This window comes from Xenopus tropicalis, chromosome 8 (genome assembly GCF_000004195.4).
Source record: "Xenopus tropicalis strain Nigerian chromosome 8, UCB_Xtro_10.0, whole genome shotgun sequence".
NCBI lineage: Eukaryota > Metazoa > Chordata > Amphibia > Anura > Pipidae > Xenopus > Xenopus tropicalis.
Genome location: NC_030684.2, coordinates 103,072,655 through 103,096,655, shown reverse-complemented (window position 1 = coordinate 103,096,655; position 24,001 = coordinate 103,072,655). Strand labels below are relative to the sequence as shown.

The 24,001-nt window shown below is 39.5% G+C and overlaps 1 protein-coding gene across 4 annotated transcripts in view; it reads left to right on the top strand.

Annotated features, from left to right (window-relative positions):
* Positions 1–24,001, top strand: part of daam1 (dishevelled associated activator of morphogenesis 1) — a 109,272-nt gene that overhangs the window by 4,737 nt on the left and 80,534 nt on the right. For 3 of the 4 annotated variants that reach the window (XM_004917214.3, XM_012969028.3, XM_012969024.3), the window contains exon 2: positions 22,135–22,189. The exons of the other annotated variant lie outside the window; for it this stretch is intronic. The gene's annotated coding sequence lies outside the window, so the exon portion shown is untranslated. The remainder of the gene's footprint in view (positions 1–22,134; positions 22,190–24,001) is intronic. 4 annotated transcript variants of the gene reach the window in all.

The window sequence follows — 24,001 nt, the reverse complement described above, 5'->3', positions numbered from 1 at the left end:
TGGTGACTGGACGGCACTTTTTCCCCTTTCAAATGCAATTAGCAGCTCTGTCTGTTTGCACTTCAGCTTCCCCTATTTGCTTGGAGTCTCTCCACATATGTGCCTAATATGTGTCAAATCCTTTAGCAAAGCTCTGGAAGCCGGCGGCCCTCCTTTTATCCATTGACAGCTGATGGCTGGAGGGCCAAACGTTGTACGTTAATAGAATGGGAAAACTGCAGCTGCTGCAGAACCTCTTGGGAAGGCACACATTAAGCAGTGCCACACTTGCCTGATGTGTGCATCTGTATTGATTACTGGATTTTGCTACTGAGGGAGGCATAACAATCACCTACAAATGTACAGAATTGGATATGTTTAGTGTTTTTACTTGTGCCCATTACCAGCCATGGGTAGGAACGCTAATTGTATGTATAAATACAAAGAATGTGTATACATGATGCATATTTAATACAGACATGCTCATTTTACAAAATGATGAATGTAGAATTGCGTGAAGCGAGGAGTTGTATTGCCTGAGGTACAGGGAGTTTAACAGACTTGGCCAAGGTCACACAGTGCCCAGGCTTCACTGTGCCAGCTTGAGTTAGTATCTTAATCAGTACACCATTCCCTCTCCAAAGACCCTGTGTTTTCCATAATAAGGGTTATAGTGAAACTGAAGTCACCTGTTTCATCTATCACTTTTCATTTAGAGTCCTAAATAGATTGTAAGCTCTATGGGATTCTGTGCATAAGTACATGAGACACATACCTGTTATAGTACAAACCCACCCCCCATGAGTGTTTCATTACCACATGTGCACAAGTGACCAGTTCCTATTTGCATGATATACAGACTCGCTCATTGGGATTATTTGCTTACAGCGCTTGTTTACTTGTGCTCTGTGTGCTCAGAGATTGGTGTTAGCACCTAGTCTGGTGTTTAGAGAAGCTCAAGTCAAAGGCTGATTGTGAACTTTGCTCTTTTCCTGCCTCCTAGACCTGTTGCATGCCGCTGATAAGGCACAGCAGAGTGCACCGGCACAGATTAATGACTGATTTAGGGGCTGGGATAGGAGTGCTTCACATGAGTCAGATGGGCATCTGGCACATTACCATTAGAGGACAGCATGCTTGTAACTGGAATTGTTTTTATGTTGCTGAACTTTATAAATATTAATCCCAGCTACCAGCAGATATGTCTACCCAATAGCCCTACAGTATCCTGTTCTCAGCTTCCCTATCTATTTCCTGATATAGTTCCTAGCCTTGTCAGTGGCATACAACGTTGATGTCTATCAGAACTGGTCATGTATGTCAAGATATGCTTCTTTCTACAAGTTCACTAATTTGGTCTTTAACCAAACTTGTCAGCCTGTCTCGCTGGTGCCTAAAAGAGTCCCAGTCTGATTCAGTTTGATAAAGGGTTGGTTTGGCCACGCAGTCAGCATCAGTCTATGCAAGACTTTGAAAACTTTGGTTGACAGTACCAGTTGTGGTTCTTTTCAGCTGTAAAACAAACTTTTATTGCACTTCCATTCAAGATCATGAGACACGGGGATATTTTGGGGATTTTTCTAGCTGAAAATGTATGCCTCTGCTTTTTATTCTGTCCAACTTATAAATATTATTCCTTTATTCTTTAGAGAAACCTCTAAATAATGCCCCTTTAAATAGCATTTCTAAAAATTTTCCAGACTACAATGAAACCAGCCCTCTGGCATTCTTATCAAACCCTCTCTGATAACCAAGGTCTCTTTTATTTGTATTCTTTGCCTATAGGCTTATTATAATTGACATTGAAAGCAATATTTGTTTATCCCTGTCTGGTTCAGAATCTTATAGTGTTACAGGAACCATTTTCCTCTAGTCTGGCCTCTGCTTGATTTCCAAACAACTAATAATGATATCAGAAAGAAATAATAATATTGGAAAGCCGCTTAGATGATATTTTGTGTTTCTTTGGTGGAGATCCCATTTTAATGTTCAGACCACTGCTAGTGCCTGCATTAAAGGCACAAATAGATTATGCATCTGTGCTCCAGGTACAGTGTGGCAGCGTTCTAGTCGCCATTGTAACCCTATTTCCGCACTATTTACTCTTCACTTTATACACTGGCAGTTATGGTGGATCAGCAGATAAAAAAAGTTTCATATGTGCTGAACCATCCAGCTTCCATAGACATGGTTAGGCAATGGGAGCTGTTAGGCAAATTGTAACAATCTTTATTTAATTCATGGTTTTAGAAGTTCAGTTTTTTTTTCATTTACAAGAACACAAATTTGTTGGAAACATCAAGACCACGAAAAATTTATGGTTTGTGTGCTTTTGTTTTCGCTCTGCATTTTAATTTGTTTTTTTTTTCAATTTGGATCTTTATTAAATGACTAGACATTTGTGGTTTTAGTGGAAATGAGTTTATTTGTGCTTTCAAGAAACTCTAGAACCACTAAAATCTGAATGTTGATAAATGGGTCTCCACATCTTGGTAGAGCTGTATTTTGTTTAGGAAAACATTGTGTCAGCTATTTTAAAGAATATCTAGGGCAGAAAACAAGTATTTACCCCCAAATCCCATTCTAACTAAATAGGAGAAAAGAAAATCTTAGTTACTGTGCTTCTGCCTGGGTCCCCCATCCCCTGCTCTGGCCCCCCCCCCTAGCGTATCAGGCCCTAAGTTTGGGAACCACTTTGGTAGATCTTAGCTATAAAACAAATGTGAGACAGTGTCTTGCTTGGCAGTGTCCAGCAAGACCATGTGTCATGCATGTCTAGTTTAATCTAGCGCTTACATACTGTATATATTTTGTAAATGCTGGTTTTGACTGTACGTGGCAGAACAGGAAGTGAGATATACACTGATATTTTTATGTGCACATATGAATGTATCTGCAACAATCCAACATGCAGAGGAACTTTTATTTATCTTATTATCAACTGAAGCAAGGACATGTTTTCAGATATCTTCATCTTACAGCTTGCTCTTTCTTAAAGTGGCCATACACAGGCCGATTCTAGCTGCCGATATCGGTCTCTTAGACTGACTCGGCAGCTTATCGGCCCATGTATGGGCACCAACGACGGGCCTGCCCAACCAATATCTGTCCTGAAATCGCCCAGATATCGATTGAGCAGGTTTAAAAATTTAGTCGGATCGGGAACCGCATTGGCTTGTTGATGCAGTCCACGAACCGACTGCGCCTATACTTGTCATTATAGTTCTAAATTAGCCTGATATCGCCCACCTGTAGGTGGAGATATCGGGAGAAGATTCACTCGCTTGACGACCTCGCCAAGCGAGCAGATCTTAGCGTGTATAGCCACCTTTTAGAGTTACTGTGTGTATGTCCTTGTTGACTGACCAAGATGCTTTTTTGGTGTAGTTGACACCCCAACAACAGGCAACCCTCAGTCACTAATAATGCTAATCTGGGACCGGGCAAACTGCTTCCTCTCTGAAAGAAAAAAAACACTGGCCTAGGTTATTTACATGAGAAAGCCACACCGCATCCAGGGCTATGGAGACTGTACAATCATTTCACTCTGACTCCTTAGTTTATGGCATCACTGACTCCAACTCCAGGTAACTAAAATTTCACTAACTCCAACTCTACGAATCTGACTCCACAGCCCTGGCAGGTCTGTAAAAACTGTGCATAAATCCTACGACTCCGACTTCTCAGTTTATGGTACCTCCGACTCCATGACACTTTTCCAAGGGATCCCTTGTGCCAGCCCAGGGTCCCAGGTTAGCTGTTAGAGGCATGTAAGCTTCACCAAGCAAGTGTTGTTGGTTCTTTATTAACTGTCTTGCGTGTGTAGCTACCTAACCAGCAGGATAAAACCAAGCAGTGTGCTTGGAACATGTGGATCCTGTGCTCCACTTCCGGGAAGTGTACATGTGGTGTCCCACCAAGCAGAGTTATTGTAGTGTCAGTGGCATTGTCTCTGCTTCATTTAAAATTTTCCATTTGTCTGCAATTAAAACTTGCAAATTTACAAGCTGTATCCAAAGTAGTTTGCCTCTGTTTTCCTCATCATACTGACCAGGTATGACTTGAATAACAAGGCAGTGCCATTATGGAAGGAAGTGTCCATACACAGGCAAATTTAAGCTGTCGATTCAGCATCTTGTCTGGCCATGTATGAGGCCTTCTGATAGGCCTACCTCACCTATATCTGACCTAGAAATCGTTGTTCTCCTAGAAGAGGAGCAGGAGAACAATGTGATATCATATACAGTTGAGCTCCAAACATCTCCGGACACGACATGCTGCTAAAACCAGGTCTTTATTGTTCCATCTAAAAACTAGACGCCTGACATGTTTCGTGCGCGAACGCACTTACTCATAGGCATAGAGAACAATGTGATGTATATTTTTACAGCTATGCATGAGAAGGAAAATACATTTAAATATAAAACCTACTTATAGGTATGTTATAGGTATGTTAAAAGTATCGTTATTTCTGCCTGTCTCCATTGTATTGTGTGCAACTCATCCCCTAAGCAATTTCATGTTGATTCATTCCATTTTTTAAAGGGTTACTAATAGGGTTAATATACAGTGTGATTTCTCATGTGACTGTCAGTAGATCATTTCCCATCATAGAAGACAATGTGTTTTTCTCTTGAACTTGAAGCATATTTAGATATAAATTCAGCTCTTGTTTGTTTGTCAGCTCATGTTTGGGTATGTTTCCCTGTAACTCATGTACTAAAGAATTCCCAGACTGTATACATGAGAATACAGCATTCTCTATGCAGGGTTATTAGTTGCGACAGGCAAGTGGATTCCTGTTTTGTTTTGCTTATTACATGGAATGCTGAGGAGTCTGCCTGTTGTTCTCAGGTTTCAGTTGAAGGGGAATCTTTCAGGGGTGTAGAATACATTTTATCTGTCAAGTCTTTAAACCAGTGGTTTAACCCTCTTGTTTTAAGGTAAACTATAGGCGAGTTATAACTGATATATGGAGAGTGTTTTGTGGCATATGATTAATCCTTTGTGAACATTTTCATAAATGGCTAGAATAGAAAATGTATATAACTTAGCAAATGTAGGTTTATTTTTTTCTGTCCTAGTTTGTACAGCAGGGTGAGATTATACAGTCACAGTTTATCACAAGCAGATATGATTAGATTGTCTTCCACTGCGTATGCTCATGGATGATTGTTTTGCGGGTGCCAGCTGCCAACCGTGCTCCACTACTCTGCACTTACATAGCTGGTACATGGGGCCACAGGACCTTTGCCTTCAGGCACTGAATACAGTTGGGGCAGGGGCACTCTGAAGAGGGGGGCTATTCGTTAAAAATGGAGGGTGAAAAGTTTAGCTCTCGTTTAAATGTTGTATAGATCCTAAGAAGGCACACCTTGGATAATTCTGCAGGATTGTTTTGAGTAATCAGACTTCAGGCAGCCATACACAGCTGAACCCGCATCTGACTAATCTGTGATTGTTTTATGGGCAGTAGGATGGAGGGACATATTTTCAGTTATGGTATAGTCTAATGTCTGGGATAATTAGTGTGAATTATGGTGGTAACATTGGCTTCTTCTGCATTACTGAGCAGCGTGATACTCTGTGGCACTATTGTGTGCCATAAAAATTCTGATTCTTATGCTCCTAAATTGGGAAGTAGCTGCTGGTTGTTAAAGGAGAATACAAGTCAAAATTTAAAAAGCATACTGCCCAATAGTCCTCCTATTGTTTAGTAAAAACACCACACTTTTGGCTCACCTAATCAAATATTTACTCAGCCACACTTACTTCACATTTTCTAGAACAGACAGCCATCTCTAAAAAGGTATTCTCCCTTCCTTTCCCTCCTTGCTTCATACTGCACATGTGTTTCATTCCCTCCCCCCCCTCCCCTCTGGCAGATCCGCTTCTGATTGGCTGGTGGGCATGTGTAGCTCAGCACAGGAGACAGGATCCAGTTACACACATGCTCAGAGAATAGGAAGGCTGCCGCTGGCACCTACAGGAAGGGAAGAGATATTTCAGTGATGTCACTGTAGTCTTCACACTGCTGTAGGCTGCCAGCACCGTATCTCAGAGAAGCAAGCAGGGGTCAGGGAATTTAGATATGCAGTAAGTACTTAAAAAATGCCTTTTAGACTTACTTTTAATTTATATTAACCTTTCATTGTCCTTTAAAGGCATTTGGTTGGAAGGATTTCTACTTAAAGGACTATGACAATCATTATGCCTCTTGTACAAGGTGCTGCAATCTTTTTATGTTCCCAAGCACGTCAAGGCCGACTGCCATGTTCTGATAAACAGCTGGCCATATTTGTGTTGAAGCAGCAGAAAGTGAATACTCTGAAGGCACACATAACAGTCCTTATGCTATTCCCTTCTGTTTCGCCTCTCCTTTGGGAGGGAACTGATGAAACAAGTCTATGTGCCTGGAATGCTCAGATCTGAAGGCTCACAAACAGGACTCACTGTTCATCCCTCACAAATGAGCATATTCACTAGAATGTGGGGAGATTTAAATAGCTGTATTGATCCAGGTCCAAACATTGCTGGCCATATGTATTTGAAGAACTTGCTGCTATTTTGGTTGTGGGATCCCTACCCTTAGAGGAAAATTACAAGCTGATCTTGGATGAAGAAGAGTGGTGTAATATTCACGGTTAAAGATGTCATACATTCCATATCTCCGTGCTCAGTGAGCAAACCCATAAAACAAAAACCACGTTACAAAAATAAACACATAAATGAGACAAAGCTATGGGCTTGTTACCTTCTAGTAAATGAGATAATTGCAAATTCAGGGCATAGTGTTAATTTCAAACTAGTTTTATAGTATAATAACGAAGAATTAGAAGTTAATGTGAGCTGTGTAGGAATTATGAGGCATGGCTTGGTGGCTATTTGCCTTCTCTCCTAGATAAGACTGTCCATTGGCTTGATGCCCTGTTATAACCTAAATAACCTAAAGACATTTTAGAACTTCAGAAATTATCGTGGTTACTCCAAATTTTTACCCAGAAAAAAAGTTTTAGTAAATGTGCCCCTAGGTAACTATATTATCAGACCCCTTATCAGGAAACCCATTATCCAGAAAGTTCTGAATTACGGAAAGGCCATCTCTCATAGAATCAAATAATTCACATTTTTAAAAATGGTTTCCTTTTTCTCTATAATAAAACTGTACCTTGTACTTGATCCCAACTAAGATATAATTAACCCTTATTGGAGGCAAAACCGTCTTATTAGGTTTAATTACTGTTTAAATAATTTTTTTAGTAGACTAAAGGCAGGAGATCTGAATTACGGAAGGACCCCTTATCCGGAAAACCCCAAGTCAAGTGATTAATTTCCTTTAAATCACCTCTTAGTATGACAAAGACACTGATGTTCTGAGAATGTTTTCATTTTTTATGTTTTGTAGTTTTAAAATTTATTTAGCTTTTTTATTTAGTAATTTATCCTAGCAACCAGGTATTGATGTAAATAAAGTAATAAAAATAACAGCAACATTATAGCCTTAAGGTGGCCATACACGAGCAGATCCGCTCGCTTGGCGATGTCGCCAAGCGAGCGGATCTTCCCCCGATATCCCCACCTACGGGTGGGCGATATCAGGGACCATTTAGGTAAAAAAAAATAATAATCCGATCATTTGGCCCTGGGGCCAGACGATCGGATTATGTGGGCGGCAATGGGGCAGTCGGATCGGGGACCGCATCAACGAGCCGATGCGGTCCCCGATCCGACCAGATTTTCTAACCTGGCCGATCGAGATCTGGCCAATTTCAGGCCAGATATCGGTCGGCCAGGCCGCTCTGCTCTCCCCATACACGGGCCGATTAGCTGCCGAATCGGTCCAAGGGACCGATATCGGCAGCTATAGTCGGCCCGTGTATGGCCACCTTTACAGAACAATAGATTTTTTGCTGCTGGAGTCAGTGACCCCCAATTTAAAAATAGAAAGAGTCATAAAAAGAAAGGCAAATAAATAAAAAAAGAATAAATAAAGACCAATTGAAAATTTGCTAAGAATATTGCATGCTATAACACACTTAGGGGCTGATTTACTTACCCACGAACGGGTCGAATGGAGTCCGATTGCGTTTTTTTCGTAATGATCGGTATTTTGCGATTTTTTCGTATGTTTTGCTTTGTTTAAGTTTTAACGCTACGAAAAATGCGCAACTTTTCACGTAAGTTTTAACGCTACGAAAAATGCGCAACTTTTTACGCAACTTTCGTAATGGATACGAAAAACTCGCGTTTTTACGCAAAAATCGTATTGGTAACGAAAAATTCGTAAAGAATCCGAAAAAATCGCAAAACATACGAAAAAGTCGCAAAATGTTCGTTTTCAAGTCGGAACTTTTCCAATTCGGGTCGGATTCGTGGGTTAGTAAATCAGCCCCTAAAAGTGATTTATCCCTGTAAGTGTTAGACCATGCAGTTCCATGCTGTACTTCATTACGCAGAAATGATATGAATGGTTCCCCTGTAGGACAAGCCACATGACTAGTTATCAGCTGAGAATCTTATGAGAATGCAGCTTTCTGCATTTCCCCTATTATACTACTGTACGTGCTTTGGGTGCCACAGTAAAATACAATTTGAGATATACTTGTTTCCCTTTTTTTTTTTGCCTCTTTTAATGCAAGCTGTCATATATTTTAGAGGGAAACTTATACCTTGTTTATAAGCGGGTTTTACATTTACTTTTTATTTTTGTTCATTCACCTTCCACTTGAACTTCTCTGTATATTCCAGTGAATAAGTGGCCTTTGCTGGCCAGGTTGTCATAAAAAAATGGTTGGTTGCTTGCCTAGCCACACCTTGTGGCAATGCCTTCCACATGGCAGTACCGGAAAGAAAGTTTGTGATCAGAATTAATATATAGTATAATATCCCTTTAAAATCCATGCAACCCTCCAGCTTTTGCTGAGTTTTGTTACCTGCATGCACCGTCAGATGTTTTTTAATTAAGACATTTTTTACAGTGATTCATCACATAGGAATTAATACTCCCCACACCAGGCACATAATGAAATAGCAAGCGAGGTCTGTAGAAACTTGGCTCACATTTTTATTTAATTACCAATTGTTTTTCTTGGTCCCAGAATAGATTAAACTTGATATACTGTAATCTGGATTTTTGTTCTTGTTTGGGTGGTTAAAGGCAGTCAGTCAGATTTACACATGATTCATACTTTAAATTTTTTTTCATTCTAAAATAGGAGCTTGTATGAACACGTATCCTTCTGTTCTTTTTTTCCCATTTTAAGGGCCAAGTTATTCATAGTGCTTAAAACCTAAACAAATTTAGTGACCATTCTAGTGGGCAGATATATTTATCACATTAATGCCTTTTTTCTATAAGTTGACAGTAAAGTATTCCAGTCCATCTGTGTATATATGGAAATTGTAAAGTTACTTTGCCCATTGAATTTAGCAAAATAGCGCTGTTTACTGTTCCCAATTTATGATCTATTAATTGGAGGTCAGATGTTAGTTATTAATAGCGTATCTTTACCCATATTGCAGAACTATGCAGACTGTGGATGGATAACAAAACTCATAGCTATACCAAGAGTGTGTTGAGGACAATTTGGACATATTTGGTAAATTCTAAACCAGCAACCTTCATAATATCTAAGAACAGGGTACACACACACGCGCACACAGACATTCATTGTATGTGTCTTAGTAATGACCCCTCCATGCTCATGCTGCCTTGCAACACAGGGGTACCAAGTTCAATTCCAACCAGAGCAAAAACTGTAGAAAGTGAGTATTGTATGACTGCAAAATATCAGTTATATGAATGGGGGATGGAAGGAAAATTGATGCATTCCTAAAACCCTTTACACACAATTTTCTAAATAAAACCCTGGTCACACACAGCATTTGCCCTGCTTCTCTCAGCCCAGTGTTCCCTAACCAGTGGCTCACCAACCCCTTGGGTGTTGCCTCTGTGGCCTCAATGCAGATAGGAAGCTTTTATTTATACCCCCAGGAACCTTTTCCATGCTTATGTTGCTCCCCAACAATTTTTCCATTAAAATGTGGCTCATGGGTATAAAAGGTTGGGGGATCCCTGTGGTTTGTAGGTAGGCAGAGAGAAGCAGATCTGTTCTCTTTTTTGCAGCTCCGTATAGCTGTACTGACAGGCACGTCTTTGAGTGCAAAAGTGGAGATTGGCACAAAAATTCATGCTTTTGTGTTTTTTCGGTACTATCTCTGCTACATGTAGCTGCACACAGGCTGAGAAAAGCAGAGTCAATGCCCTGTGTGACCATAGCCTTAGCAGAACAGAAAGTAAACTTTAAATTCTCGCCAGCATTAAGTTAAAGGGATACTGTCATGATTTTTATGGTATACTTTAAATTTCTAAATTACACTTGTTTATATACCAAATAATTCACCATTTAAAATTTTATTCTTGAACCAACAAATGTATATTTTTTTTAGCTGTAATATTGGTGTGTAGGTGCCATCTCAGTGCATTGTGCCTGAGTCTAAGCTTTCAGAAAGAGCCCGCGCTACATTTTAGAACTGTTTTCAGATAACCTATAGTTTCTCCTACTTCTATGTAACTGGAGGTGTCCCAAGCGGGACTTGCTACTCTGATATCTACTGGGAGCTGCTATCTTGCTACCTTCCCATTGTTCTGCTGATCGGCTGCTGGGAGGGGTTGATATCACTCCAACTTGTAGCTCTCTTTATCAGAGCGCAAGTCACATGACTGTGGCACCCTGGGAGATGAAGAAGAGAAAAAAAAATCTGTGTGATTTTGAAAAACGGATTTCAATGCAGTATTCTGCTGGAGAAGTTCTATTAACTGATATGTTTTGAAAAAAACATGTTTTCCCATGACAGTATTCCTTTAACCAGTCCAATCCATTAAGTTAAGGTGGCCATACACAGGCATATTTTGTCATAAGGGTCACTCCCCCCCCCCCCACTCATTTGATTGCCTGCAGGAAAGGGTGCCAATAATTTTGTCCAGCCCATTTTTGGAGTTTCGTGTGACATTATGTCCAATTTGCTTTTTTTCCTCCCTTTTTTGTTCTGTTCCAATACACACAAAGGGAATAAACATGTGTATAGCAAAACACGTGTTACGGAAATACTTTTCTGTGAGAAATACTTGATTTTTCTGGAAAAAATTCTTGGGTGCCAACAATTTTGGCCACACACACATACACACATACATACATACATACATACATACATACATACATACATACAATATTGCATTGCTATAGCTCTTTGGGCTTCTATGTACCTGATTAAATTATAATTGTATTTTGTGTGTGTATCGTCACACATACAGTAGGAGAGCTTCAGGTTGAATCAATAAATAAAGGTTCCGCAAAGGTTATTTTGCCCATGACCACTAAGGACAAAACTAACATTACTCCCCAACCATTTAAGCTGGCAGGGTTTTTAGAGGTTGTAGTTCTGCAACATATGGTGTTCTGTAGCCTCCTTAACCCCCCTCAATGATTTAAGTCTCTGGCTGGGCTAATCTTTTCTTGCAAATAGTTATCAGAAATGTCAAAGCAACTTTCTGTTGTGTTCTGAAGACCAAAAGTGCTTGCAGGTATTTTATGATATAATAAATATTCTTGGCTTATAGAAAGCAGGCCTTTTGATCTTATTAAAATGTTTCAACTCTTTTCACTGCATGTCATCTGTTATGTGGATGCATTCCATGGTATAATCTTAGAGGAGCGAAAACCCCAAAATAACCTTTAACTGTTTAACATTTGTGAATGCATTTTATTTAAGTTGTATGGTTTCCTTACTTTTGTGGGTCCTCATTCATCAGTGCCTACAGATCATGTGATAAAATTATATCGGGGTTCCCAACCTTTTTTTTTATATTGCTGTGAGCAATATAAAAAGTAGGGGAGCAACAAAAGCATGAAAAAGTCCCAGGATGCTAGTTTATTGGCTATTTGGTAGTCCCTATGTGGATCTGCTTTGAGACTGCTGGGGGCAATATCCAAGGGCATGGTAAGAAACATGTTGCTTATGAGCCACTTTTTGGGGATCACTGAATTGTATAATTTGTGTCCATTTTGGCCTCTTATGGACAGATTGCATAACATTTTTCTGCCAGAAGTCAAACAATCAAATTGCTCCAAAACATTGCTTTTTCTCTGTTTCTGCTTGGTCATTGACCCCCCTAACTACTCAGTATTTCTGGTTTGTTGACAACAAAATAAACAACCAAATTGAAACATATGGGGCCAGGGTTAATGGAAACCCTTTATCCTTTATCTCATCATCCTTTTCTATCAAAAGATACTTAGTCTTCCACTGTTCATGGAGTTGTCAGACAACCACCAGAAGGCCTCAGTCTGGACATAATGCAAAGTATTTGCTAAACGGGGTACTTTTATAAGTGTAGACCTCAACTGACACTTATTTTGTTTTGGGTGGGCTTTGGAACCCTACCTACAGCAGCACCAATCACCATTTTCTGTTTATTTTTTGCCCACCTGACTTTTCTCCTTTTCTAAAGCTGGCCATACACGCACCGATAATATCGTACGAAACCTTGTCGACTCGCCGATCGGGCCAGTTAAAAGATTTTGATCGGGTGCCATAGAAGGCGCCTGACCAAAATCTGCCTTCAGCGCTGAATCGGCAGAAGGAGGTAGAAATCCTATTGTTTCTACCTCCTTATCTGCCGTTTCAGCCCTGAATGGTTTGTGGCTGATTGTACGATCTGTAAGATCGCAAATCGCCACGTGTGTGGCCACCTTAAGCCTAATAGACTAAAGCTGGCCATACACGCACTGATAATATCGTAATGAAGCCTCGTTTCGTACAATATTCAGTGCGTGTATGGCATGTCGGCGAGTCGACCGATATCGCAGGAAGCTGCTGAAATCGGTCGACTCGCCGATCGGGGCGCCATAGAAGGCGCCTGACCAAAATCTGCCATCAGGGCTGAATCGGCAGAAGGAGGTAGAAATCCTATTGTTTCTACCTCCTTATCTGCTGTTTCAGCCCTGAACGGTGTGTAGCGGATCTGACGATGTTTCGTGCGAACGACGGTCGCACGAAACATCGTCAGATCGCCACATGTGTGGCCACCTTTAGACTTTTCTGTTTCCTACACTGTCCCAAATGTTTCCACCTTTGCCAGTTTCTCCTCAGCTCTCCCTTCTCTCTATCTTTCTGTCACATGCATACGTTCTTTTTAAACGCCTAGATGTCGAATAAACAAATAATTCACAAGGCTGTTCCCTGTATGTAATTGAATTTTGCAGACTGACTGATATATGGTTGCTCTTATTTGACAGTATTCTAAGCGCAGCCAAACACTCTTTGTTTCTGGTTCATAATGTAATATGCTGTGTGCCATTGGATCTCTTACACCCCATTATTTAGAAGCCCAGCATTAAGAAGAGAATTGCTCGGCTCTGTGTATCAGTTTGATCTCAATTTGTTATTTATCATCGCAGTGAAAGGTATTGTTGATGGAACCGTTCAAACGATCATACGATAATAAAGCCCATCCTTCTGCTGTAAAAAAAAAAAAAAGGAAAATATGAATTTTGTGTTCAATTTTAGATTGCTGAACTCCTGGTTCTTACATTTTAAACAATGTTGCAAAGGTCTTGCTTCTCCAGCAATACAGGTCTGTCAGTCTGCTGCGTTGTATTGCAATGTTTCAACAGTCACCAGGGCAGAGAATAGAAAAGGACAGGCAAGCACTGCTTCTAATAGCAATTATAAATACAAATAACTCAAAAACCATTAGAAACTTGTAATAAATGGATATTGCAAAGCTGCTGAGAATTTTGGTTTCTTTTATTAGGCAAAAAATTATATTTTGAGTTGCCTTGTCCTTTAAGGGCAAAGACACATGGTGAGTTTAGTTGCCACAACTTTTTAAAAAGATGCAATTATGTCTTCGGCTTTGTATTTTGCCAAAGGTGATGTTTAAAAGTAAAATGAGTTACAAGTATTCTTCTACAACAGAATGGAAACTGTTGGAATGGAAAATGTTTTTAATCCTTATTCTCCCTTTATCCTATTTCATTTTGCAGTGAGATGAAGCTGACTCCCTGATGATCACTTCTCACTTCATCACTTCTGTGATATTGTGCTTTCTTTTCCTACTGTCATGTCTGAATCATTAAATTGATCTGTCCCACAATGCAATGAGCGTACATGGTTATATTGTGACTGTCCTGCGAGCAGTAGAATTGAGGTCACTTCGCAGTCTGGCTCAGAATAAAATCTGGGTCATACAAATTATCTGCGACTGCCTTACAAAGAACTGAATAGAAAAGCAGGTTGTGAGGCTTATATACCAGTCCTTTTACTGAAAGGCATGTGCTCTGGACACATGAAGAGTTCACAATTTGTGCATTAATAATAACAACATATTTTGTGTTATTTTTGCCTCAAGGCTTCTGCATATAATGATAAGGTATGATAATGATAAGGTCTCACTAAATAAATATGGAAGTGGAAACTAAATAAATATTCTCTGTAATGCTTTGGACTCATTAACCTTAGGCACTGTGCAAGTACCCTAAATTGGGCTAATATTGCACCCCTTAGTGGTTTATACAAAAATAATTTATGCCACACCCATAGCCCAATGGTAGGTGTTTTCTGCAGCTCAGTTGTGCATAGGAGCACTATACTTAAGGGCATTTACTAAAGCATAATTTTTTTTGGATCAGTCTTTAAGGTGCCGAAATTTAATGCAATTAAAAAAAAAAAAATACACCAGCTAAAAATTGACAGGATTGTGTAGAAGGATTACACACCACTAAATTACAATTTGGCACCTAAAACTATAATAGAGTGAATAACTTTGACTGAATGCGCACCCTGTCTCATCCTGAATAATTTTGACTGAAGGCGTAAATATTATGCTATGTATTTTTATACATGACACTAAGGGCACAGTCACAATTTGCGTCTTGATTATCACAATCTCTTACTTTGAAGCTATGGTGATTAGAATGTTTAGAACTACTTGCAACTGTTTCCTGTTATATAGTCTCACACTATACCCTTTCCAATGTCCCAAATACTGCATGATTTCTCTCAATAACCTTGGGAAAACTATAGTCAAATATCTGGACTATAGTTTTTCCAATAAAGTTGGGATGTTAACTAATTAAAGGGGAACTATCCGCTAAGGTCATTGAATTTTAATAACATAATATAGGGTCTTTGTGCTGCCTGCACTTTACTATCAGGCCTTTATCCCTTCGGAAAAACACTTTGTAGTTCTAACTGGCCCATTTTGGTCTTTTGGACCCATTATCCTTTGTGGCACACCATTCCAGGGAGCCAGGTACAGATGAAAAAGCTCATTAACTACTCTATGCCCTATGGCAGGAATCCCAACCTTTTTTTACTCATGACCCACACTCAGATGTAAAAAGTGTTGGTGAGCCACACAAGAATGAAAACAATTATTTGGGGATGCCAAATAAGGACTATGGTTGGCTATTTGGTGTCTCTGTGCTTCCAAAACTTTCCTCCAAGCCAGAAATGTAAAAATGGGCACCTACTTTGAGGCCACTGGGAGCAACATCAAAGATGGAGGTGAGAAACATAATGCTCATGCACCCCTGGTTGGGGATCACTGCCCTATGGTGTCTAGACCTGGAGTTGCAGGGCTGTGCTAGAATTATCCCAAAGATAAGTTACACAATCCATGTAATTCTATCATATGTGGCACAGGGTTGCTGAATGTAGGAATATAACAATAGTCCTATGCCACAAGTGTATTTAACTTTAATAAAAACTTTAGCCAGCATAGGAACAACACCTGTGTGGGAACATCTGGTTTCACTCCACGTTGAATCCCTCCTTTACACAAGTATTTCCTTTATTTTGGAAGATGAATCTGGCAGAGGGAATGTCGCCAGTCACTCTCAATTGAATAATGAAAACAATTAGCTTCTTGGACTGAGCAGCACGATTATGTAAGAAGGAAAGTTCAGATAGGTCACAAAGATGAATGTTAATGTCTATGGAGAACTCTTTATAGGGAAACATTTTTTTAGCTGCCTAGGCTCATTGTCCTTTTCTAAAAGATGGATGGAAATGCTGTAAGCCTACAATGGCTTCTCTCCATTAATAGTTTCTGATTTTCTATATTTTCCCTTTTCCTACGCCTCAATGCACAGTGTGGAAGCCTGTAACTCTGCTCCATCAAATCTAGGCCAGATGTCCTATTTGTGCCACAGTCCCTGCTTAAGTGTCATAAGAGATTTTCTACATCATTGTATTGGGAGCCATTATTGCCTTCCTCTCAGAGATGCAGAATGAAGATACTATTACCTGTTCAGTGACCCTAATATTAGTAATTAATATAGCATTATTTAGATTGTTATGGTGTTTGTCCATCTAACATGCAGCATTTCAAAAGTCGCTTTATAGTTTCTGATTACTCTGGCTGTATATTTTACTGAGAATTTAAGAGAAAGCACTGAATGTAAACCATACAAAAACATTGAACTGGTAAATATCATGGGTTGTGTGCAATCATTATGCAATCAACATGTTTTCATTTTCCATTTGTATCACTGTAATTATCTCCCTGTAATTACTTTTTTTTTTTTTTTTAACTTTTTTTAATGAAGCTGGTAGACATTGTGTTAGGGCAAAACAGTGTTATTGCTAAAATGTTAAATATTTACATACTAGGATAGGAGAGACATCTATTTGGTTAGATCATTGCCCTTTGTATGTGGTATTTGGCCTGAGGTTAAATTAGCAGATATGCACTATTTGGCCATAGAGGACCAACAGTATGCCCGTATCCTCCTGGGATCCACTCATGCACAATGAAGCCAAGCATGGCCTTTGGTGTAGTTGTATTGTTCCTGCTTCTAATAAATGCCTTATTCCTGTGAGTAACTGATTTGTGGATACTTTGCTGCTTTCTAAAATAGCAGTCCGAGAACTGTACGTAGTGCTTTAATACTGATTTTTTATTTTTTGAACTTTTTCCTGATACTGGTCTGTTTGTATTTGTAACAGTACAGGTATGGGATCCATTGTTCCGAAACCCGTTAACCAGAAACTTCAGAATTACGGGAATGCCATTTACCATAGACTCCATTATTTTCATCAAATAATTCTAATTTTTAAAAATGATTTCCTTTTTCTCTGTAATAATAAAACAGAACCTTGTACTTGATCCCAACTAACATACAAATAATCCTTATTGTTAGCAAAACAATCCTGTTGGGTTTATTTAATGTTGTTCATAATCTTTCCGTATGGAGATCCAAATTATGGAAAGTTCCTTTATCCGGTAAATCCCTGGTCCCAAGCATTCTGGATAATGGGTCCCATACCTGTACAAGAAAATACTTTCTCCAGGATTCACTTCTTCCTCATTGATTGCAGGGTATGTGTTTATTGAAATGGCTAAATACAAGGCACAAATGTACAGCTCTATGGGTCCTTACAAACAGTGTTTTAAATGCTCTCTCTTGTCACAGGGGGCCCCAATGTTTCCAGACAACTGACTAGTTAAGCACAAGCACCACAATACACCAAAAAATTAAAATAAAATAAAAAAAATAAGAATTACAAAATTTGTTTATTTGTACCGGATTCCAATAATCTGTATGTCAGTCCAGATGTGGCGTTTTTAGAAAGTTTAATGTGTGTTTTGCCCAGTTTTATCCACTTATACTTTTTCTGGAGGCAAACTGCTAGAGTTGTTTCTTTTAGACTTGCTTGAAGGAGGTAACAGAACAGCTTTAATACTTTTTGCTCTTAAAGTTGCTGATACGTGCTGGGTGGGCTATCGCAACAGCCCAATACAGTCCTCATCCAACAAGATTTTCAAACCTGACCAATCAATTAATGAATGATCCCCATTCAGATATCAATCAGACAGGTTGATCTCATACATGGGGCCATGATGGCCAAGGTATGGCTAAATATAGTGAAAGTATTAAGTCTTTCAGCATGTGGAATAAAGATAGTAACCGTAATATATAATGTACATGTAGATTCTGCCTTGTTTTGTCTGATGTATTGTTCTGTCTACATATATTCTCCCAAATTCACCCTAATGGTCTGATGGGCCAAATGATTTCCATAAAACTATGTTTAGGATTCATATTTCTCTCTATGAAACCTATTTTACGCGATTCAAGACACAAATGTATTTTTTCACCATGAAGCAGAGGAATGACCCTCCACATGGAATATGTTGGCAGTATCTCTGTTGGGAAAGCAGAATAGGCCACCTCCTAATTTAACAGTGACCAACGTGAATGCCAAACTGGAAAATCTTAGAATAGTGCAAAACTGCTAATATTCCAGATTGAAGAGCTGTTCACTCAAAATATACACAACATAAAAACAAAGTTCAATTGCAGTTTGTCTCAAATATCATGTCTACATCATATTTAAAGTAAATTTAAAGGTATACATTTAGGGCAGTTTTCCCCAGCTGTGTCTCCCAAAGTGTTCCTATCTGATTTTAGTTGCTTTGGTGATGAGAAAGCTTTGCTTTTTACAGAGTTTGTGTGAGATGGTGGTCTCAACTGATGCCTAGTGCACCAGAACTAATGTAATAAAAAGGTACCTCTCAGTCTGTCCAGTAGCCAGTGGTGGAGAATAGAAACTCTGCATTCCTTGCTGCTGGGGAAATAGTGTCTCCGATGACAATCATCGGTGTTAAATAGGCCATGCAATGTATTTATGGGGATTTTATTTTCTATTTGCACAGTTTTTTTGCATAATTAAAGAACATATGATTCTAATATGTTTCCTTGGTTTAAATGTTGTTATTGAATATATGCCCTGACTCTTGAAACAAGGTAGCAGCAGCCAGCTAATTAAGCTAAAGTTAATTTAGTAAGTATATGATGTGTGTGGGTGTGGGGGGAGGGGCTGGGAGTGGGTGAGCAGGGGGGTGGTGTTGGCCCTAGAAGAAGTGTGGGGGCCCCTGGGGTAGCAGACCTGGTGAAACCCAGTCCAGCCCTGCTTGGAAAAAAACTGACTCCTGCTACACTGTTTAAAAGTCTCTTTAAAAAAAAAAATAGCTTGGCCAGATATCCCTTTAAATTTCATCTAGACAGGACCTAAAGCTGGCCATACTTGCCTGATTTGGCTACCTGCCTGCAGGGCTAAATCAAGCTTATCCAATCATTGCATATGGGGCCAAAAATTGTATTGTAAAGTGGGCCTATGGTCACCCATGACCATGGACAAAATGGGTCTGGGACAGCAATCGGATCATACTGCTGGCCTACAGGGATGAGGGTTGAGCAATGACCGCATCAACACCCTAAAGCTGCTTTAGCCTTGCCAGCTTTTATCTTTTGGTATGTCCAGCTTTAGGGTGGAATGCAAACCAGTAACAGCTGATAAGAGTTTGCTCTTGCTCAGGGACATGATACATTTCTTGTGTATCATCTGCTATATTTTTTTTAGGGGGTGGGGATGGGGAATGTGATTTCTTTCACAAATATTTGCTTGCTTGTGGCAGTCTTTCTGGAACACTTGTCAACACGAATAGTTTGTAAAAGTATATATATTATGCAGTACAAAACATGGTGATTGAAGGACTGTTTTTTAATTGATGCGAGAATATTTACTAAATTAGACAGTGCAGACCTTTTTAAAAACATGTTATCTGCAGACTGTACTGCCTGAACTGTAAGCAAACTCCTGTTCGTTTTTTTTTTTTGTTTGTTTTTTTTCTCTAAAACCGTGTGGAAATATAGGTATGTTAATATGTTTAACAAAAAGAGTTCAGTTCTTGTTTTTGCTTTCATATAAGAGCGTTGATGATAATTTTGCCATTCTTTACATCTGTTTCCCTACTGCCACAAAGTAGTGGACTAGATGAGGTTGTTGCTGGGCATTCATAGAGGCAGCAATGGTGAGAGAAATTTTATTGCATCTCTGTTTGTATAAGGCAGATATTATTTTGATTACTTTGGCTAATTTCAGCCAAGTGTGGTAAAAATGTATTTTCCTTATTTTTCCTTTCTTTTCTTTCTCATTGGCAAGCTTGGATTAGCTCTGATAAGCAAGAAGAATCCTAACAGTACTGTTTCTCACGCAAGTGTGCTCAGGAGATGGACTGGGTCAATCCTTACTATGCATCTGCAATTGTATATGCAGCATTTTGACTGAGCTGTTGGCTGCTAAAGTGACAATCACCTGACATGCACGTTTACCTGTCTTACTTTATTTGGATTGGGGTTTTTTATGTGACCTGGCCGCTAAAAGGTAGTATTGTGACCCTTGTCTAACGGCACCGTAGGCCCACTGTAAAATCCAGTCTTGACCCCCCAGGCCAACAGTTGAATTAGCCTGATTTGGCTTAGCGCATGGGTGCCCAGGTTGGGAAGAGACCTGCTTTGTCAGCCTTGCTGTTGAATATAAATGTCAGCCATTGCTTGTAGAACATCTGGGCTGTCACACCAAACTGTTTGGTATTTAGATTTCATCTTAGGCATAAGTAGAGTTTTGGCCTTGATCTCATATATTGTGAAACAGGTTATCTCAAAGTTTGGGGTGCTCTGTTAGTAGCCGACAGATTTGGCATATTGGTGTGGTTCGTGGCAAGGGAATCTGGAGCGGCAGATAGGCTTTGTTATTCTCATAGCTATAATTGGTAGTAAGTAAGCAAGCTCAGGACGCATTATGTGCGCTGGAAGCCAACAGTAAATTAATAAGAGGGATCAAAATGGAAAGTTTTATGCAAAAATGCTTAATACAGTTAAAGTCTAAAAACATAGTAGAGCATATTTTATAGTTTCCCCTGCAACATAAATGCATGTCCTTTCTTATTCCATGTGTTGTGTCGTATTGTGCATGGCTCTTTACAGAGCTCATAGGAAGTTTTAACATTTTCTCCAAACAAGTTCCTCCCTTTAAGGAAACAAGCAACTGCTCTGAATAAACAAAGGGAGCAGAATGTATCCTGTACACCTGGATTGCAAGGGAAATGTCTGGCTACACAGTCTCTTGAGGGTATAATCCTGCAAGCAAAGTCCATCTGTAATACTTTTGGTCTTATGTGTAAATTTTATACAGCATTGTTTAGTGCAGCAGCCTAGTCCCTATGGATTGCTCCTCACACTAATGCTTTATGGGGACAGAAGTTGTGTTATTATAAGCAAGATGGAAATCCTTGTCTGTGGTTACTCCATACATTGAGTAGTTAAATATTAACAGGAATTAATTGAGGAAGTGAAAAGGAGAGTATTGCTCAGCTAATTCATGAGCTCAATCCCATATAATTACAGCACAGCAGATTCTGCTACATGTCTCAGTCCTGGGGCATAATCTTAATACAGACAACATAAAATAAAAACAATTCATGCATTAAAGGGATAGTATATTTATTCATTTTTGTTCTGTTATTAAATAGCATGGACACATTTCACTTTACAGATATTATACATAATGCAAAGCAGTACTGCCCCAGTGGAGCTTAAGTTGATTATACCTGCCTATATCCGCCATTTTTATTCGATTATTTGACCCTAGGGTCATTCACGGGTAGAGCACTCCAACCTTATGTGAAACTACAAAATGCAAGGTGATGGAATTCTGATTGGCAGATAGGCCAATCTCACCTCTTGTCGTCTTTACCACTGCCTTGCACCTTATGTATGATACATTTATGGAAACTGTGCAAGTAGGAATTAGCAATACTTGTTTGTTTCTTAAGGATATATTAGCGGGTCATGATCTGTGAGATGTAACTTTATTTTGTCCTTCTAGGCTACAGTGGTGGTATTCTGGTTTTGATTCTATAGGCCCAGCCACAAAGCTTTTGTCCTAAATGTGTAAAGATGTAGAAATGTTCTATTAACACCAGGATATAACCACCTTTTACCCTCTATATAACAGACAGACCTTGTGGGCCAGTTATTATAAAAGATTAATATAATAAAAATATTCTTTATAAGTTGAAAGATAATTGTTTTGTGAATATTATTTTTTTTGTCTGAACAAAGATTTGCAACCTTCTAGTGGTTGCCAGTCTGCTATTCCTTTCAATGCTATCACTGAATTCTGATATTTGAGTTTCTGTATCTCTGGCCTATGATATTTAAAGGTGTGCATGGGGGGGGGGGGATTGCTACAAAGCGTGCCAATACTAGATACAATTCTTAATTGTTGCTCTTTGTTTTCTAGGCAAAGTTTATCCCCTATCTAAGACGCTGCCATCCTTTTTCTTCTGCACTGATATGTAAGTAGCACATGACTTAAAGGAGCAGCAATACTGCTGTAATGTTTGCTTATTTATCAGTCACAAGTTTCCATATCTTGACTGGGATGTGGTGTTACTACAGATCAAAGAAAACATTTTCCCTGTCCCTTATCACTCTTCAGCACAGCTCTGTCTGGCTTTAAGGTGGAGATTTAAGGTGGCCATACACGTAGCAATAACGATTTTTAAAGATCGTTCCCACTCTCCACTGATGTTCAGGGCTGAATTGTCAGATATGGAGGTAGAAACAATAGGAATTCTACCTCCACCTGCCGATTCAGCCCTGAACTTATATTTTGCTTGGGCGCCCTTAGTGCGCCCAAGCACTGGCTGAGATCTGGCCATTGGTTGCAGGAAAGACTGTTTGTCCATTCTACTAATGCTAAAGGGGAACTCCACCCAAACACAACCTAAGCTTTTTGAAAAGTAACCACAATTTTAAGCAACTTTGCAATTTACATCAATTATACATGCAGCTTTTTCATGACTTTTAATATAAAAAAATGATTTGGAACAGTTATGTTAGCCTGGCCCCCTGTTCTCCTTCTAAACTGGCTGACTACTTTGAGACTAAAATGTAACGGTAGTCAATAAGGAATGGAACATCACAGTGAAATGCATTGTGGGTTATGTATTTCCTGCATGTTGTCTGTAAGCTGTGGAGAAGTTGTTACAATTTGTAACATGTTTTAGTCCCTCCTCCCCTGTCAGGATTGCAAATGATGCGGAAAGTGAAGAACTGTTTTGCAGTTGGATTTCAGCATATAAAAATGGTATTTATTCATACTTTTTGAGGGAACAGATTACAGTGCAAGGCTTATTAAGGTTTTTATGTGTTGTTTGGAACTCTTTAACAAATTTCTAAAGAAACAATAGAATTCTACCCATATCTGACGATTCAGCTAACCTACTGCCGATATTCAGGCACGCAATCAAAATTTTCCACCCTGGTCAACCCTACCATACACGCACTGAAAATTATATGAAACCTTGATTGGTACAGTAATATTAGTGCATGTATAGGCACCTTTAGGTTAATGCCACACTGTTAACTTTAGCCTTCTCCTGTGACTGCCCCTGGAATCACTGCATCAGCATGGGTGCAGGCAAATGGAGCAGATTTCAGCATCAAAATACATACTTGTGCAATTTATCCTCGGGCCAAGAATCATCCTGTGTGGCATTACCTTATAGCAGGTGGATTATATGATAGACCACGTGCTCACGAATCCTGGTCATGTAATTGATTTAAAGTTCTTGGTATGGAAAGCAGTATTCTTTCTCTTACTGTTTCTCACAGTGCCTTACGTGCTTCATCATAGATCTGTTAATCAGCTGGCATCTTCTGGCAGCGCTGTCCAACTTCTGCGGTACCAAGGGCCGGAATTTTTCCGACCAACACAGTAGAGGGCCGATAATCGAAGCCAGTTTGGCCACACCCACTTGAAACCACACCCATGTTATCACAAGAGCTTTTTAGACTATGCCCACATTAATGGTGGTAGAGCAGCAAAAACCCAAATGGTTGGTGCTCACTGTAGGGATATCCCCCTTCATTCATATGTGAAAGAATTATGTTATGTCATATTAAGACATACCCTTAAATCCATGTGCCGTCTCCTCCTCCCCTGTGGATAGCACAGCAACCCCCAGCACATAATTACACATCTTTGGGACCATATAATGACTATTTTCAAATGCTAACAAACTCCCAGAACAAACCCCTGCCAGGTTCGCCTCCCACAGGCAGCATAAGGCAGGCAGAGTATGGCACACACAGGCAGCATAGAG